This window comes from Microcebus murinus, chromosome 1 (genome assembly GCF_040939455.1).
Source record: "Microcebus murinus isolate Inina chromosome 1, M.murinus_Inina_mat1.0, whole genome shotgun sequence".
Lineage (NCBI taxonomy): Eukaryota > Metazoa > Chordata > Mammalia > Primates > Cheirogaleidae > Microcebus > Microcebus murinus.
Window position 1 is genome coordinate 93429386 of NC_134104.1, and position 16759 is coordinate 93446144.

Below are 16759 nucleotides of genomic sequence, written 5' to 3' on the forward strand. Positions count from 1 at the left end.
TATAGTGATATTTTTTTTTTTGTATTATCAATGGACATTCTCCAGTTTCATCTGACATTAGAATTTTTATATATGTATTTTGTTTTTTTTAATAGGGTTCATGTCTATAATTGTAACTGTCCTAATTTTTTAATTTTAAGAATGCAAGAGAATTCATAGTTGCAATACACAAACACTGTGTAGTAACTATAGACCTTTCCATAGAAATATACAAAGTATTCTGGTTACTTCTGTGTTAATGATTATATTGTAGAACCATGTTTTAGCTAGAAACAAATCAAACTTGGTACTACATGGTGATATCTGAGGCAACCTATATAACTTTCTATAACTCACTTTCCTCATCTATGAAATGGAGGTTACAATAGTACTTGTCTCATAGGATTGTTATAAAAACTATGGAGGATAATATATGTATATAAAGATACCACTGCTTAGGCTATAGTAAAATTTCATTCTCAAAAAGCAAGGACATAGTCTAGAATTCCCTCTACACGACACCCATTGCCTCCTTAAAAGCTTTTACTTTCTCTTTACATAATATTAAATAATCTTCTTATGATATACAAACATGTCGTATACATTAAGGTAAACTCATTGCTCTATGTTGTCTTTTCTATTTCATAAATTTCTGTTTTTTTTTTTTTTTTTTGAGACATAGTCTCACTTTGTTGCCCAGGCTAGAGTGAGTGCCATGATGTCAGCCTAGCTCACAGCAACCTCAAACTCCTGGGCTCAAGCGATCCTCCTGCCTCAGCCTCCCGAGGAGCTGGGACTACAGGCATGCGCCACCATGCCCAGCTAATTTTTTTTTCTATATATTTTTTTTTCTATATATTTTTAGTTGGCCAATTAATTTCTTTCTGTTTATAGTAGAGACGGGGTCTCGCTCTTGCTCAGGCTGGTTTTGAACTCCTGACCTCGAGCAATTCGCCCGCCTTGGCCTCCCAGAGTGCTAGGATTACAGGCATGAGCCACCTCGCCCGGCCTATTTCATAAATTTCTGTTTACAATCTTGTTCTTATTTTCTGACACTAAACTGCACGGCCAAAAACATACTTCTTGTAGAGCTTCCTAAATTCAACCTGGAAGGGAGAAAGCTTGCATAGTGTATAATTAATCATTTCATATGCACATCTCTAAAGCAAACATTTAAATGTTAACTGTTATTTTAGGTATTTGGGTAAAATATACATGTCGTTACACAAAGAGAAAAGCAAAGCTTTGATTTCCTTAATTTCTCTGAAAATAAATCATCCTGGCTGGGTGTTTTGCCAATAGATGTGAATTTACTTCTTCAGCACCAAAATTTCTGTTTATTTTAACCATTTGCATGAAACTTTAAGAAAGTATGTAATCTTTTTTTACCATAAAACTGGAAATACAATAATTTAGCCTCTTGCCATGCCTGAAGGCCATCTTTTTGAACTTACTGGCTCTGTCCTCACTCACCCAGCTAATATTTGCTGAGCACCACACACTGTCCCATGGCTCATGGGTTTCTCGACTTCTCTGGGATATGAAGACACATACCCTTCAGACAACTATTCTTTCTTACTTCCATAGTTTCCCCCCCCTCATCTTTGGTTTATATAATTGAATGATTCTTAATTTGCCTAAACATACAAATTAAATAGCATTAATAGTAAATTAAATAGTTTGTTATAAATAAACAAGCTCTAAATAAGGGCTTAAGGGGCTAATGGATGAATAAAGTAAATTTAACAGCAAGGATTTGGCTGGATTTTTTTGCTATTAGCTTACTTCCTGCATTCTAAGGTGTGTTTGGTGGGAATTCTGGATCCATTTAATAAATGAGATCTTCTTGTTAAAAGTTTTCATATGCAAGTCATTCTAAAAAGGAGGAAAGAGTTAAATATTACTTAAAATATCAGATGGTCTACTATTATATTTAAAATGAAACTGGATTTATGGTTTTAAGCCATCAGCCTTATAGTCACACGATTGTCTTGTATAAAATAGCAATTACTATACTGCAGCTTGTCATATATGGTTAAGGGTTCTCAGTGATGGATTATTATGCTAGTTAGCTAGCTGAACATTATGTTTCTACAAGGGTAAAAAGCATGATGTCTTAATATGTTTTGTGGCAGTTAAAAGACAGGAATCAAATTAAAAAAATAAAATTTTCTAATTAGCGTAAGACGTAAAAGGCAGCTGATATGAGAGTAAACTAGGGCAACAGAAACAACAGAAACAACAACAAAAACTTAAGACTCAAAAGAGAGGAAATGAGACTCGATTTTCTAATTAAAGTTGACTTCCTTAATCTAAAATCAAGGGGAGACTTTTAAAATAGTGATGTATCAATGTCTTAATGGCCATTACTTCTTATAATATGAAGCAAACTGAATGCAGGTGAATGAATACAACCCTTTTAAAACAGATTTAAATGCTTTATATTTTCAGCTGATTTATAATTGTTACTTTTTTAAGGTTTCTAAACTTATTTTTTATTGTGGTAAAAACTACATAGCATAAACTTTACCATCTTAACCATTTTTAAATGTATATACTTATTACTTTTTGAACTATAATTATTCTTCCTTTTCTTATTGCTCAGACTCAAAACTTTCTGAGTTGTGAAAGTTAGTCCTAGTTGTGAAAGTCTTGGTCCTCTTCATCAGTTTTTCCCTTACCTTATCCTGGTGTAACAAACTCAAATGCCTACAGAGGCCAAGGAGGCAAGGTCAATGACCAAAACGAGCTCAGTGTAATGCAATAGAGCATGCTAGCGATTGTGGAAAACTGGCATTTAAGTGCAGTAAACACGCACATGCACACACCTGTGGGCTGACTTCTGACCTAATTTGTAATCCCTGAGCTATAGTGAATCAGGAACAAAACATGTTGATTTTTATACCTCAAATTTTTCTTGAATCTGCATCATCATTGTTACCACCTTGGGCCACTGTCATCTCTTCTGCTTCAATCTCAAGTCCATTTTTATCCTTTTGTTATTTGTAACTTTGAATGTCTATTTATTTTTTCCTCTTGAATGTAGATCCTACACCGAGGGCCACGTTTATACTTCTTTTTCAGATTGTCTTATGTATTTTAATTCTATATGACCAGTACAAAAACATTCGTGAGTATTAAATCTTCACTAAGGTTTACATCTTTAAAATAGAATGACAAAATACTAAACAAATATATTACAATTATCAATAGCTTTAATATACTACTGCTTTAGTATACTAAAGCTAGTATACTGCTTTAGTATACTAATAGCTTTAGTATACTACTGAAACATAAAAATTGCCATACTGGGTGGGAAAAAAAAAAGTAAAACTATTTAGTGTTTAAAAGAGACACAATTCAGCAAAATATTAGGCTGTTAAGTATGGAATGTCCGATTTTCTTAAGCACTAAGTTTGGCAGTTGATATATCTGACACTTTGACATTTCTTGGGTTTTTTTCTTTTTTATTGTGAAGATATATCCTCATTCTTTCAAACACATGGTTTGGTTTATGATTGTCTTTCAAATTTTTTTAGAGCAATTTTTGTGAAACCTTAATAAGTCAAAATCCCGTTATTTTTTAATATGAGTTCCATCATACTCAGAACCAATGCAGCACAGACAGCTCAAAATATCAAGGAAGTATTCAGGAAGGATGTGGCTAATGAACGTACAGTACATAGATGGTTTGAGAAGTTCCATTATGGTGATTTTAATCTTGAAAATGAGCCAGGCAGGTGACCTGGGACCAAGGTGGATAATAATCAGCTGAAAGCTGTAGTGGAGGCGAATCCATCTTGATCTGTGTGTGATTTGCAGCAAGGTTTGATGACTATTCCAACAATACTGGACCACTTGAAACAAATGGGCAAGGTAAAGAAGCTGGATAGATGGGTATTACATGAATTATATTAGCTTCAGAAGAGAAATTGTCTTGAATCTTGTCTTTCTCAGCTGTTACGACATGAAGGCGAACCATTTCTATACCGTATTGTTATGTATGATGAAAAATGGATTCTGTTTGATAATAGCAAGTGTTTGGCACAATGACTGGATAAAGATGAAGTGCCAAAACACAGTCCAAAGCTGCATATTCATCAAAAAAAGCTAATGGTGTCTGTTTGGTGGTCCAGGGTGGTATCATCTACTACAGCTTCATGAAACCTGGTCAATTGATTACAGCGGACGTCTACTGCAACCAACTAGACCAGATGATGAGGGTGCTTGCAATTAAGCAGCTGAGATTGGTCACTGGAGACAGGCCAATCCTGTTGCAAGACCACATGTTGCAAAAAACAGCCCTGCTCAAACTACAGAAGCTAGCCTTGGAAACTCTCTGTTATCCACTGTAACCACCAGACCTTGAACCAACTGACTACCACTTCTTTCAGGCTTTGGACCACTTCTTGCCAGGAAAAATAGTCAATTCTCAACAAGATGTGGAAAACGTCTTTTGCAATTTCGTCACCATTTGCTCTCCAGGCTGCTTTGCTGCTGGCATAGCAAGCTACCATTAAAATGGCAAAACTGTTGATGGTTTAGGCACATACTTTGATTAATTGTACTGCTTCTTGTTTGAGATATAATAAACTAAACTTTTGATTAGAAATTGGACACTTCATATTTAAAGACCTAATAATAAAGTAAAAGGATGACAAAGCAATAATAAACAAAATAAATTTAAAAATATAAGATGGTTAAACAAGACAGAATCCAAGGCAAAAAGCTCTAATCTGGTCAAAGAGAGTAATTTATATTAGTAAAAATTCTGTTGTTTCTTTTTCTTTTTGCTTCGATCACATTTCTTTTATTCTTAAATACAATATTTTGTATGAATGTGAAGAATAAAATAAAGAGAACTTACAAGACAAGCTGATATTTCCATTCCCTTTAATTTTATCTGCTTGGAGTTATTTATGCCTTTCCAACCTCCCCCTTCATTTTAAAACTAAAAAAACACAAAAAACTTAGCAAAGTGTGGCTATGTGTTGTAGGTCCCTCTTCATTAATTTTGCCTGGTGAGCAAATATTATAAAATGAATATTTTCCCCTATATTATGTTTATCTGCTATCCTGGGTTCCTTATAATGCAATCATCTATAACTCTTCCCTATATTTAAAAAAATTATTTAAATTATATTCACTTAAAAATAACAGCTTCATTGAAATATAATTCACATGCTTTAAAATTTACCCTTTTACAATATACAGATCAGTGGTTTTTAATATTTTCACAAAGCTGTGCAACCATAAGCACTATTTAATCTTAGAACCTTTCATCACCCCAGAAGAAGACCTCATAACAATTTGCAGTCACTTTCCATTTCTCTTTATCCTATAGCTCTAATCTACTTTGTCTTTGTGAATTTTCCTATTCTGGACATTCCATATAAAATGTGGCTTGTTATATCTGACGTTTTGCTTAGTATGTTTTCAAGGGTCATCAACGTGGTAGCATCTATATGGACACTTCATTCCTTTTAATGGTCAAATAATATTCCATTGCACAGATATAGAATATTTTGCTTATCCATTCATAAGTTGATGGATATTGGGTTCTTTCCACTGTTGGGCTATTATGAATAATGCTGTTATGAACATTCATGTACAAGTTTTTGTGTAGACATATTTTATTCAATTCTCTTGGCCATGTGCCTACAGTAGAATTGCTGAGTCATATGCTAACTCTGTGGTTAACATTTTAGGAATGGCCAAACTGTTTGGCTGCACCATTTTATAATCCTACCTAAAATTTATGAGGGTTTCAAGTTCTCCACATCCTCACCAATACTTGCTATTGTTATACTTGTCTTCTTTTTTATTTTAGTCATCCCAGTGGTTTAAAGTAGTATTTCATTGTGGTTTTGATTTCCATTTCCCTAGTGCTAATGATGCTATATATATTTTCATATACTTATTAACCATTTGCATATCTTGTTTGGAGAAAGAAATGTCCATTCAAATCCTTCGCCTATTTTAAATTGATTGTATTTTTAAGGTTGAGTTGTAAGAGTCATGTATGTACTGCATGCAAGTTTTTTTCAAGTATTTGGTTTGCAAATATTTTCTCCCATTCTGCGTCTTGTCTTTTCACTTCTGGATTGTATCCTTTGAAACACCAAGGTTTTAAATTTGATAAAGTCCAATTCATTTGTATTCTGTCACTTCTGCTTTTTGTGTCATATGTAAGAAACTACTGCCTAATCCAAGCTAATGACAATTTGCTTCTATATTTTCTCTTAAGACTTTTACAGTTTTAGCTCTTACATTTAGGCCCGTGGTTCACTTTGAGCTATAATTTTGTATATGGTATGAGAGAGAGTCCAATTTTATTTTTTTGCATGTGGATATCCAGTTGTCTTGATATCATTTATTGAAGATTATCTTCCCCTCATTGTGTTGTCTTGGCACCCTTGTCAAAAATCAATTGACCATACTTTGAACAGTTTTATTTCTGGACTCTCAATTCTATTCCACTGATTCATATATGTCTGGGTTCCTTGAATTTCTGTATAACTTTTAAAATCAATTTGTCAATTTTTACAAAAATTCTGCACTAATATTTTGATGCATTGAATTTGTAGATCAATTTGGAGAATACTGCCATGTCAACATTAGGTCTTCCAATCCATGAACATGAGATGTTTTTCAATTTATTTAGGTCTTCTTTAATTTCTTTCAGTGACGTTTTATACATCCTTTGGTGTTTTGGTGTACAAGTCTTGCACTTATTTTGTTAAATTTATTCCTAAGTATTTTATTCTTTTTATACTATAAATTGATTTAAAAATTATATTTTTGGATATTCACTGCTAGCATATAAAATTATATTTGACTTCTTTAAATTGATCTTGTATCCTGCAATCTTGCTGAATTATTAGTTCTAATTGTTTGTTTGGCTTTTACATTTCCAATCTGGACACTTTTTCTTTTTCTTGACTAGTTGCCCTGGCAACTATATGTGAGAGCAGACATCTTTGTCTTATTCCTACTCTTAGGGAGAAATATTAAGCTTTTCACCACTAAAGATATTAGCTGTGGTTTTTTTGTAGATGTACTTTATTAGGTTGAAGAAGTTTCTTTCTATTCCTGGTTTATTAAATATTATCATTAGAATATGTTGGATTTTTTCAAATATTTTTTTCCTCTATTGAGATGATCACATATTCTTCATTCTCTTGATAGGATATATTACACTAATTAATTTTCATGTCAAATTAACTGTGCATTCCTGGAATAAATCCTGCTTAGTCATAGGATATAATTCATTTTATTTGTTGCCAAATTTGGTTTTTTGTTATTTTTTATTCTATATTTGGATTTTTTATTTCTTAAGTTGATTTCAGTACTTTGTGTCTGTCTTTCTAGCAATTTTTCCATTTCATCTAGTTATCTAATTTTCTGCCATATAATTAATTGTTCATGGTGTTCCCTAGTAATCCTTTATTTCTGTAAGACTGGTAGTGATGTCTGCTTTGTATTGTATTTATGTGGATATTTAATCATTTTCTTTTAAGTTCTAAGAAAATATCTTAACTTTTGATTGACAGCATGGCTTCCTATAATACTCCATATGCTATTCAGTCTTAATTACTATATTTAAAAATGTAGCATTATTTTTTCATATACTTAGGTTGTTTGGCTCTAACATGAATTGTATTGTCCTTTAAAATATTTTGTGCAGCTCTTGAAAACTTCTTATAATTAGGTGATACCTTTCCTAGTCTCCTGAACATTATTTTTGTTGGGAAGGGGGACTTAAATTTAGAGTTTCAAATACTCATTTGAATCAAAAGTTATAGTTCACTTAAAACAATAAGTCATAATAAAATAAAAATCTAACATTTGATAAAATAACATTTGATAAAATAACATTTAATAAGCATTTACTACATGCTAGGTATTGTGTAATACACTCTATGTGAAATCTCAGTATATCAACATAAACTGCCTTTGAGTAATGTTACATATCACAAAACCAAGATTTAGAGAAATTAAGTAACATGCTCAATATCATATAGCTAGTAATTATGGAACAAAAGTCTGAGCCCAGTTTTGTCTGACTGCAGAGCTGACACTCTTACCCAGTGGTTGACAAACATTTTTAAAAGGGCCAGACAGGAACTATTCAAGGATCTGGTTTTCGTAGCACTGACTTAAGTCTACTGTTGAATTGAGAAAGCACTCCTTAACAATATGTAAATAAATTGGCATAGCTGTGTTCCAATAAAACTTTATTTATAAAGAAAAGGCAGTGTACCTGCAGACAATAGCTTGCCATCCTTTGAAATTAACCAATATTCCATGCTGCCCTAATTCTTCCTCAAAGCCTTCCCTGCTTATCACATAGATGAATTTCTTTTGTTTCTGGCCTTCTATCATAGTAACTATTATAATAACATAGCCTTAAGTCACATATCTTTGTTTTTATATAAACGTGTTTTGTAATATCTTCTTTTGTTAACTATATTGACAAAAGATTATGCCAAATAGTAAGTGATTTTACATATTTTGTTATATCTCCCTATAGTGTACAAGCCTATGCTAGAGACTGACTGTAGAGGAGTTCAGAAATTTACATGTGGCTATATCTGGAAAGCCTTGTTTCAATAAAGTCGCTCACCTAAGGTAACATAATAGACATGCAAAAATTAGACAGTAAAGACGTCAATATGGAAATGCAAAGACAATTGCAATATATCAAGGTTCTATGCTCAACATCTTTGATTATGGCTTTTTTAAGGCAATGGGAAAAAAATCAATGCACTTGTTTCCATTTTCTCAATTTCAATTTTCTTCTCAGGCTTTCCTATCTCAAGAAATCATAATTCATCAAAACCATAAATCCAAGATGTGTCATTTTATGAATGAGTCACAATTTAGGTAATAATCACTCTACAGATGTTAATATTTTTTACGTTTTAGAAATGGATAATAGCACCATTTTTCAGGGTAACAAATTTTTAGAGTGAGTTCCCCTGAAGGGGAACAATGGCTTATTTTGCTTTCTCAGGCAGCTAAGCAAATCTTCTTAAAAGGAATCCTTATGCTTAAAATTTTTTTCATTTGTACCATACCCATATTTATTTTTCTTTTTTTGAGACAGTGTCTCTCTCTGTCGCTCTGTTGCCACCAGCAGTGGCACCATCGTAGCGCCATCAGGCTGGTCTCAGAACTCCTGAGCTCAAGCAATCAATCCTCCTGCCTCGGCCTCTCAGAGTTCTAGGATCATAGGTGTAAGACACCACCATGCCTGGCCTATACCTGTATTCTTGAATGCAGCCTCTACAGAGAGAGTCTTAAATACTTTTAGATTTAAAGCAGATTTATAATAAAATTGCCAAGTTTTATAAAAATTTTTTGTAATGAAAAGTACAGAAAAAATATTAGATGCAGTATTGGGTAGATGGCCTTTTAACCAGAGATACCATTAATCTCTGAGGGACTTGAAATTTGATAATCACATAAGTGAAAACTTGATGTGGGAAGGTTAGAGTTTGCTAAACAAACAAACAAACAAACAAAAAAAGGCACCAGAAAAAGTTAGAATAGGAAGGAATAAGGAATTTAAAGTTAACATGATTTTAGTCATTGCTGAAGTTATTGATGGTTACCCAAAAGTCATTCTCAAACTTTTGTTACCCTGCTCCACCAGAGGCCGAAAGTCATTGATATCTCAGAATCCCTTAAAGATAGGGACAGCCACATGACATGGACAAGTGCACTGAGGATATTTGCTAGTGGTCTTTGGGAAGACTTTTATTTCCTGATTAAAAGAGAAAGACCCAACAAGCACAACCATTCCCCATTTTTCTTTCTTTGAACAGGAATATGTTATCTACATTAGCAGAAGCATCTATCTTACAAGCAGGAGAGAAATCATGAGGACAAAACCCTGATGACATTGAACCTGTAAACAAAAAGCAAACCACTACTCTCCTCAGACTTCTTGTTCTGGAAAAATGTTAATATATCCCTATTGTTTTATGTCATTGTGCCAAAAGCACTTCTTATTGATATATATACTTTTAAATTATTTTTTAAATTGTTTACTCACATAATGTGAGTAAAAATTTGCTTTTAAGATAATCCTGGGTAAAATTTCTTTCTCTTTCAAAATGTTTAATTCTATGTTGCTAATTATTAGTATAATCTGTTATATTAAAAAAAATAAGTAGCTATTATTAGGCCTTTGTAATTTTAAGTTATTGGCATTTTTAGAAGAACACATCAAAAACTTTGAAACATAGAAAAAAATATTGACTTAGGTTTAGTTAATGTATGTTGTATTCAAGATTTCATAATATAACTTTTAAAAAGCATACTAACTTACCAAAATCAAAAATTATACCAGTGTTAGGTAGCTGTAGGATACTGATATTGTACCATCTGGTATTATATGTCAAAGAACTTATGATGTAAGATACTATTTAACCTGCCTTAGACATAGAATACATGAGTTTATATCTGTAAGCAATTTAGGATACCAAGTAGTGGTTTCTTAACTGGAAGGTTAAATATATCTCCAAAACACTAATGCCTTCAATGATTTTTTTTTTTTTTTCAGATTCCTCTACAGTTTATTGTTACAGCAGAAGTCGTGGGAGACAGGAGGGCACCCTCCACACATAATGCAGTGGGGTCAGAACCCTGGGGTAGCCCTTTCCACCCCTATGCCAAGCCCCAAGCAGTCCAGCCCAAGCTTAGCTCCCTCCCCGTCCCACTCTAGATGCACACCTACAGCTACCAAAGTTAGTGCAGCCAAATGGCCCCAGGCCCCTCCTATTGCCCACCTAGAGCCAATCCCTAGCTCCTGGGAGAGATGTCCTAATATCTCTTAGGGACCCAGGCCCCTAAATTATCCTCCCCCATTTTTGTGTTAAGGTGGAGAGGGTATGTGTCCTCTCTCTCTGATTTAGGTGTCTGTAGATGAGGGATAAGAGGTTGGTGCGGTTGTCATGGTGCCTCCATCAGATTCTCCCTACTTATCCCATATTTGCAAGGGGAGGGGATTTGGGGCTGGGACTCCATTTACCAAAGCCTTCAATGATTTTAAATTCTTTTGTGAAGCACACAACAATTAAATGCTTCAATGGGTTCTTGCCTATTGTCTCAGCGACTTGGGAGGCTGAGGAAGGAGGACTGCTTGAGGCCAGAAATTCAAGACCAGCCTGAGCAACATAGGGAGACCCCCATCTCTAAACAACATTAACAAATAATAGTTTATCTGGGTGTGGTGGCATGTGCCTGTAGGCTCAGCTACTTGGGAGCCTGAGGTGGAAGAATTGCTTGAGCCCAGAAATTTGAGCCTTTAGTGAGCTAAGACTGTAGTCTGGGTTACAGGGGAAGATCCTGTCTCTAAAAAAACCAAACCCAAACAAGAAATGTTACATAACTGATTTAATTCAAGTGAATGGCAAAAATTATACATCATAATACAGTGTCTATAGCATACTACTAAAAGGTGGAAAAACAATAAAATTAACTATCTCTTCAAGTTAGAGTAGGTTAAAAGACCTCAAATAACATAATTTAGGTTATCAAGAAAATGACAGAATTAATCCAATGTGGGTAAAATATCAAAAGTTTTCCAGTCAAATTTTCTGAGTCTATTTTGGAAAAGGCCATGATGCTGGGGGGAAATGGACTACAAATTGATAGATACTCATTGAATCGCCTGGTTATGCTATAGAAATCACTTTGTGACATTTGAGCTGTTCTTACTGGGGACCCTGTATGATATATATCTGGGAAAAACAATAACCTTAGGAAAATAACGTTATTAAATCAAAATAAATTCAATCTGCTTTCCTTCCCATACTAAATTAAGAGCTAAGCAGAGCTCAGAAGGCTCTTTTCTGAGGCAGAACGAGAACAGGGCCTCCAAGCAGTGGCTGGAGCTGAAAGTAGGAGCTGCACAGGGGTCAGCACTGAGCATTGCTAATGCCACGTTGCAGAACTCATCTCTTCCCCATGATGGCTCAAAGATGACAAATACCCATATAATTCAGGTTTAATATGCCTTAATAAGACCCCCCGAGACAACCATCTCACTGAAAATAGATCAAAACGAGTTACATTTTAGTTAAGATAAGCCTTGTATTATTAATACACTTATCTGTTTTTCTTTAATTCTCTTTGTTAAGGGAAAAAAGTCAGGGAAAGAATGTGTACGTGTGTGTTTGTATGGGGGGTTGGGAGTTGTTACTTAAAAGTACATCTTTAAATCAGCAGAGTTCTAGAGGCAGGGAAAGAAAAGGACCACACAAACTTCAAATGGCATCTAATGAATGAATTCATATCGAAAGCACACACATACATGCAAGGTTGCAGTTAATACCAATATTTGCTCTATTCATTCAGAAATCCAACATAAGGTGGCAATATTTATATTTAGCTCTAATAAAAAGCAACTATTGTGGGCACAGGGCTGAATTTCGTGCTAAAACAGATGTCTAAGAACAATTCATTTTTCTAGCTGCACTTGTTGTAAAATGATGCTCCATTACAGGGTGCCAAATAGTTGAACAAATTGTTACCACCTACCAAGTATAGACAATGAGGTTCTCAACATAAATACAAAGGTCAATGAAACTGGGTCTTAGTTCCAAAGATACTAAGTATCTGGGGGAAGACATTATGAACTCGGCTAACTGCACAAGGCTGGGTGCTAAGCATTAAGGACAATGTCAAAAGAACATGAAAAGGAAGATTAATCAGTAGTTCTAAGTCAATTTGTATCCATCAGGATGAGAGTAAAGCTATGTTAAAAAAGCAAACAAAAGACAAATATTTTCTATAATTAATTTTATTATTAAAGAATTATTTACAATTAACTATATTTGTCCAGGTCTTATAATGATGAAAAAAATATTGAATTCTTAATTCTAAGCCTAATCAGATTTATTTGGCTTTCTGAAAAGCCAAATACAAAAAAACAATAAATGCCCAACTCCATACATGCTTAAACAAAATGAGGATCAGTGTGACTTCCTTTTCTTTCCTTCTTCTCTTCCTTCCTTTTTTTTTTTTTGGAAGAAATTATTAGAAAATTGGAAGAGCAAATTCAGTTTTTATAGAATGAAATATGCTTTTTATAGATAAACTTCAACAAAGGTATGTCTCCAGAGCCTTGATGTTAAACCATGGTGAGCCACGGGTTTCCCTGGCTATGAAATGCAGACCTTAGGTGCCACCAGTTGCAGACTTCTCTCTCCTCACCCATATTGCCTATCTCTGAAATGCATTTAGAAATGTTGGCACCCAAAGTTGTTGTCTGTATAGCCAACACAGTCTGAATGAAACTGGGCTCAATCAAAAGCTAACACAAAGACATTCTCAGAAAGACTAATGTACTGCATAGTAATCATTCTGTGACGTTAACTAATTCTTGTCTATCAAAGTGCAAAATGTCTCAATGTGTACATTATAGAAGTATTGGCTAATGGTTCTAATTAAGTAAGTGATTATAGGGCAACTTCTTTATGCTGAGCATGACATAAGGTATTCAGGACCAACAAAAGATAGAAAAAAAGTATATGGTCTCTAGGAGCTAATAATAATCTTGTTACTTAAAACACACTTTCTAAACTTTAAGTACTAAGTTCTGAAAACATGAGAGGTAAGATTAAACAAATAAAACAAAACCCGTTATTTGTGTATAATAGTTAATCCTGATCCCCAAAGCTTTGGAATTTGTTTAAATAAAAAGGCTCTTGCTTTTATTTTTGACTTATCTTTATTGTCTAGTTCAAGTACCTCTGTTCTCTGTTTTTGAGGCAGAAACCATTCATTTTAGGTTTTTACTTCTTTTTAACATTTTGTCCAAATAATGTTTCACTTAGAAGTGAATGTGTACATGCAGAATCTTTTATGCTTTAGCAACCCACAATTGTTAAAAATCTAATGAATTAATGCCAGTCTGATTCCAGTTAAAATGACAATGTAGAAAAGTAATGTCTCCCATTATGGATACAGACCTCTAGAAATGAATGATTGGGGGTCGGGGGAAACCCATGAAATCAGTTAAAGGCATTTAACAAAAAATACCAACTCTCTTTTCTCTTTTGCTAAACATGTTTGTCAAGCAGTTTTCTTCATATCTATCCCCCGTTTCCCCTCTGCACCAAAACCATTGATCTTGAACCTTCAAGTCTTGCTCTTTTGTGCATCACGTATCAGTGAAACCTCCTGTTAGAAATCTATGCTACCACTCACTTATTTTTATTCAATAGGCATAAAATTAGAATTTTTAAAGAAAAGTCTAAAGTATATTGTAAGTTGAAATTAACCAAGTCTTTGGTTAAAGAACAATCATCCCCAGAGAAATTTCCATTCAAGAGAGAAATTCTGCACTCTGTTGCTTTTCTTTCTTTCTCATATCACATATTTACTGATAGCCTGATACAAACAGTAAAAATCAAGAGCAGACTAAATAAAAATATGCTCTTAATGTAGGTAGTACTTTACATAAAATTATAAACTGCCATATAATGAGCCTTCAAAACACCAATCTGGGAAATTTTTCAGATTACTTGAGAGTGAATTAAAATGAGTCAAGAGTTTAAGGTAATAAATGCCCAAGTACATATATTGCTAATGATTGTCTTCCATATAAAAATGTGGTCTTCATATTTCCAAATGATGTAGGAATCAAATCTATTTTATTGGCACACTAAAAAGGACCCAAATCTTGAAAACAGGTAAAAATTCAGTACTTAAATACAATAAACTCATTCATTCCTAATGAGATTCTAGTCTTTATGATACCTCAGTGCAGCAGATCTATATAGTTGGGATTCAAAGTACATCTGAATTTCAACTGATTTACTTTCTGTTCATTTTTTTTGCTTATTGTTTCCCAATAAAATTCTTTCCAAAAGATCTCTTAATAAAAACTCTGAAAGAACTTCATTGCACATATTATTATTTTTTTTTCACATATTATTATTAATTATTATTACATGGAAGACATAACCCAGTGACAGCAAATAGTTAATTTTACAAAATGAATTAGTAATGTAGTCTGAGAGAGAGAATCTAAGACTCCGATTTAGGACAATCCACTTAGTCACAAATAATAAGGGCAAACACAATCTTTTCCAAGCCTCACTATACTCTAGTACTCACTCCACCCCCCCCCCCCAATCATTTTCACAGGGTCATAGCAACGATGGGAATTAATTTCTCTAGCAATGACAGCAAAGATAAAATCTGATCCTTACCATGGTTGCTAAGTTTAGTGGCTACCGTTGCTTTTTCTTTCTTCTAAGCTCTTCATTGCTTCTGATAACTTACCTGATCTGCTTAGAGATAATCTAAAAGCAGCTGTTTTTCTAATATCTATCTGTATATATATTTCTCTGGTGTGTGAGAATGTGAGAAGGAAGAAATATATACTGATAAGTCACTTAGGATTATCAGTAGTAGCACTCAGTAGGACTGAACTTGAAGACAGGAACATAATTCCTCTGAGCCATTTCTTTTCAGAAAGAAATTTTGGGTGCCTTACAAAAATAAAATTCAAAATCCTAAGTAAATAAGGAAATCATGAAAATAGAAGAAAATAAAAGGCAATTATTCCATTTTATTGACCCTAGTTTAAAAAAAACACTAAAGTATTCAAACACACTATGAAATATACAACTGTCACAATGAAGGCATTTCAGAGCAAAATGTGCTGCAATATGCTGCTATGATTAAAAGCCATGTAATCTGAGGAATCTCTGTAACAAAAAGAAAATGAACTAGGCAAAAAGCTTCTTACTACTTTTCTAAAAATAAAAGGCTGTAATTTTGTCATAGTTACACAAAGGTAGGTAAGACTTTCATCTTTATCTAGCATTACAGCATATTTCCATCCATAGGTATTATAATTACATTCAAAGGAATATACATGGTTTAATACGGAGAATAAACTATTATTCTATGATACTACATGTGTTTGTAAACCTGAACTCATCATAACATGCGCTAAGGGTAATCATTTAGCACATACTCTCTACACAGAGAAAAGATTCTCACACAGCTTTCCTTATACTCTTGTTTTTTAAAATGTACAAATATCACCGGACACAAACGAGAGAATAAGGAGCAACAATGAAGTACACCATATGTTCCCAGAGTAGGCTGAGTCCAGGTCTTTGTTCCAATATTCCAGAGCAACTGGAAGAAAAGCTAAGTACCCATCCATTAAAATACATTTTTACATTATTGCTGGCAAAAGTTATACTTCTGATAGGTTCAGTCAGAACCCATGCTATCCTGACTATTTCTGCTCGCATTTGCTTCTTTAATACAGATCTCTTGCAATTCTAGGAACCTGCAATACAACCACCCTGAATAACAGTTTGATAGCAGGACAATCTGATAAACAACACGAAGGATAGACATTGAAGAATGCAAAGTTATTTTCCTAGTTAAACAGTTCTGAAGTAATTCTATGTCAATGAGAAAATGTTTGCATTTTACCAGCTACGCACCTATTCAGATATCATCTACCTTCTCCTCATTTATAGCAGGGTCTCCCTCAATCTTGAGATCTCGTAGAACAGTTTTAATGGTGTAACTCAAACCAAAACCACTAACCACGCCCTTTATGCCCAGAGTCAAGCTTCCTTTTGCTTTTTTCTCCTCAAAGTCCAAAAATGTAAATCTTTCACCCAAAAGGGTTTGCACCGGTTTCCTAACCCAAGGCAGACTCTTTCAGCTATGCCCTGGTGTAATTCCTATTGGAAGCTTTCTCCGGGGCAATGTGAAACGCCGGGAAGAGACACCC

General features: G+C 33.9%; 1 protein-coding gene across 3 annotated transcripts in view; it reads right to left on the bottom strand.

Moving 5' to 3' along the window:
* The window catches only part of SERPINI1 (serpin family I member 1), a 78498-nt gene that overhangs the window by 61591 nt on the left and 148 nt on the right, over nt 1-16759 (bottom strand). The window contains exon 1 of one of the 3 annotated variants that reach the window (XM_012779212.2): nt 16464-16711. The exons of the other annotated variants lie outside the window; for them this stretch is intronic. The gene's annotated coding sequence lies outside the window, so the exon portion shown is untranslated. Of the gene's footprint in view, nt 1-16463; nt 16712-16759 lie in introns of those variants that run through there. 3 annotated transcript variants of the gene reach the window in all.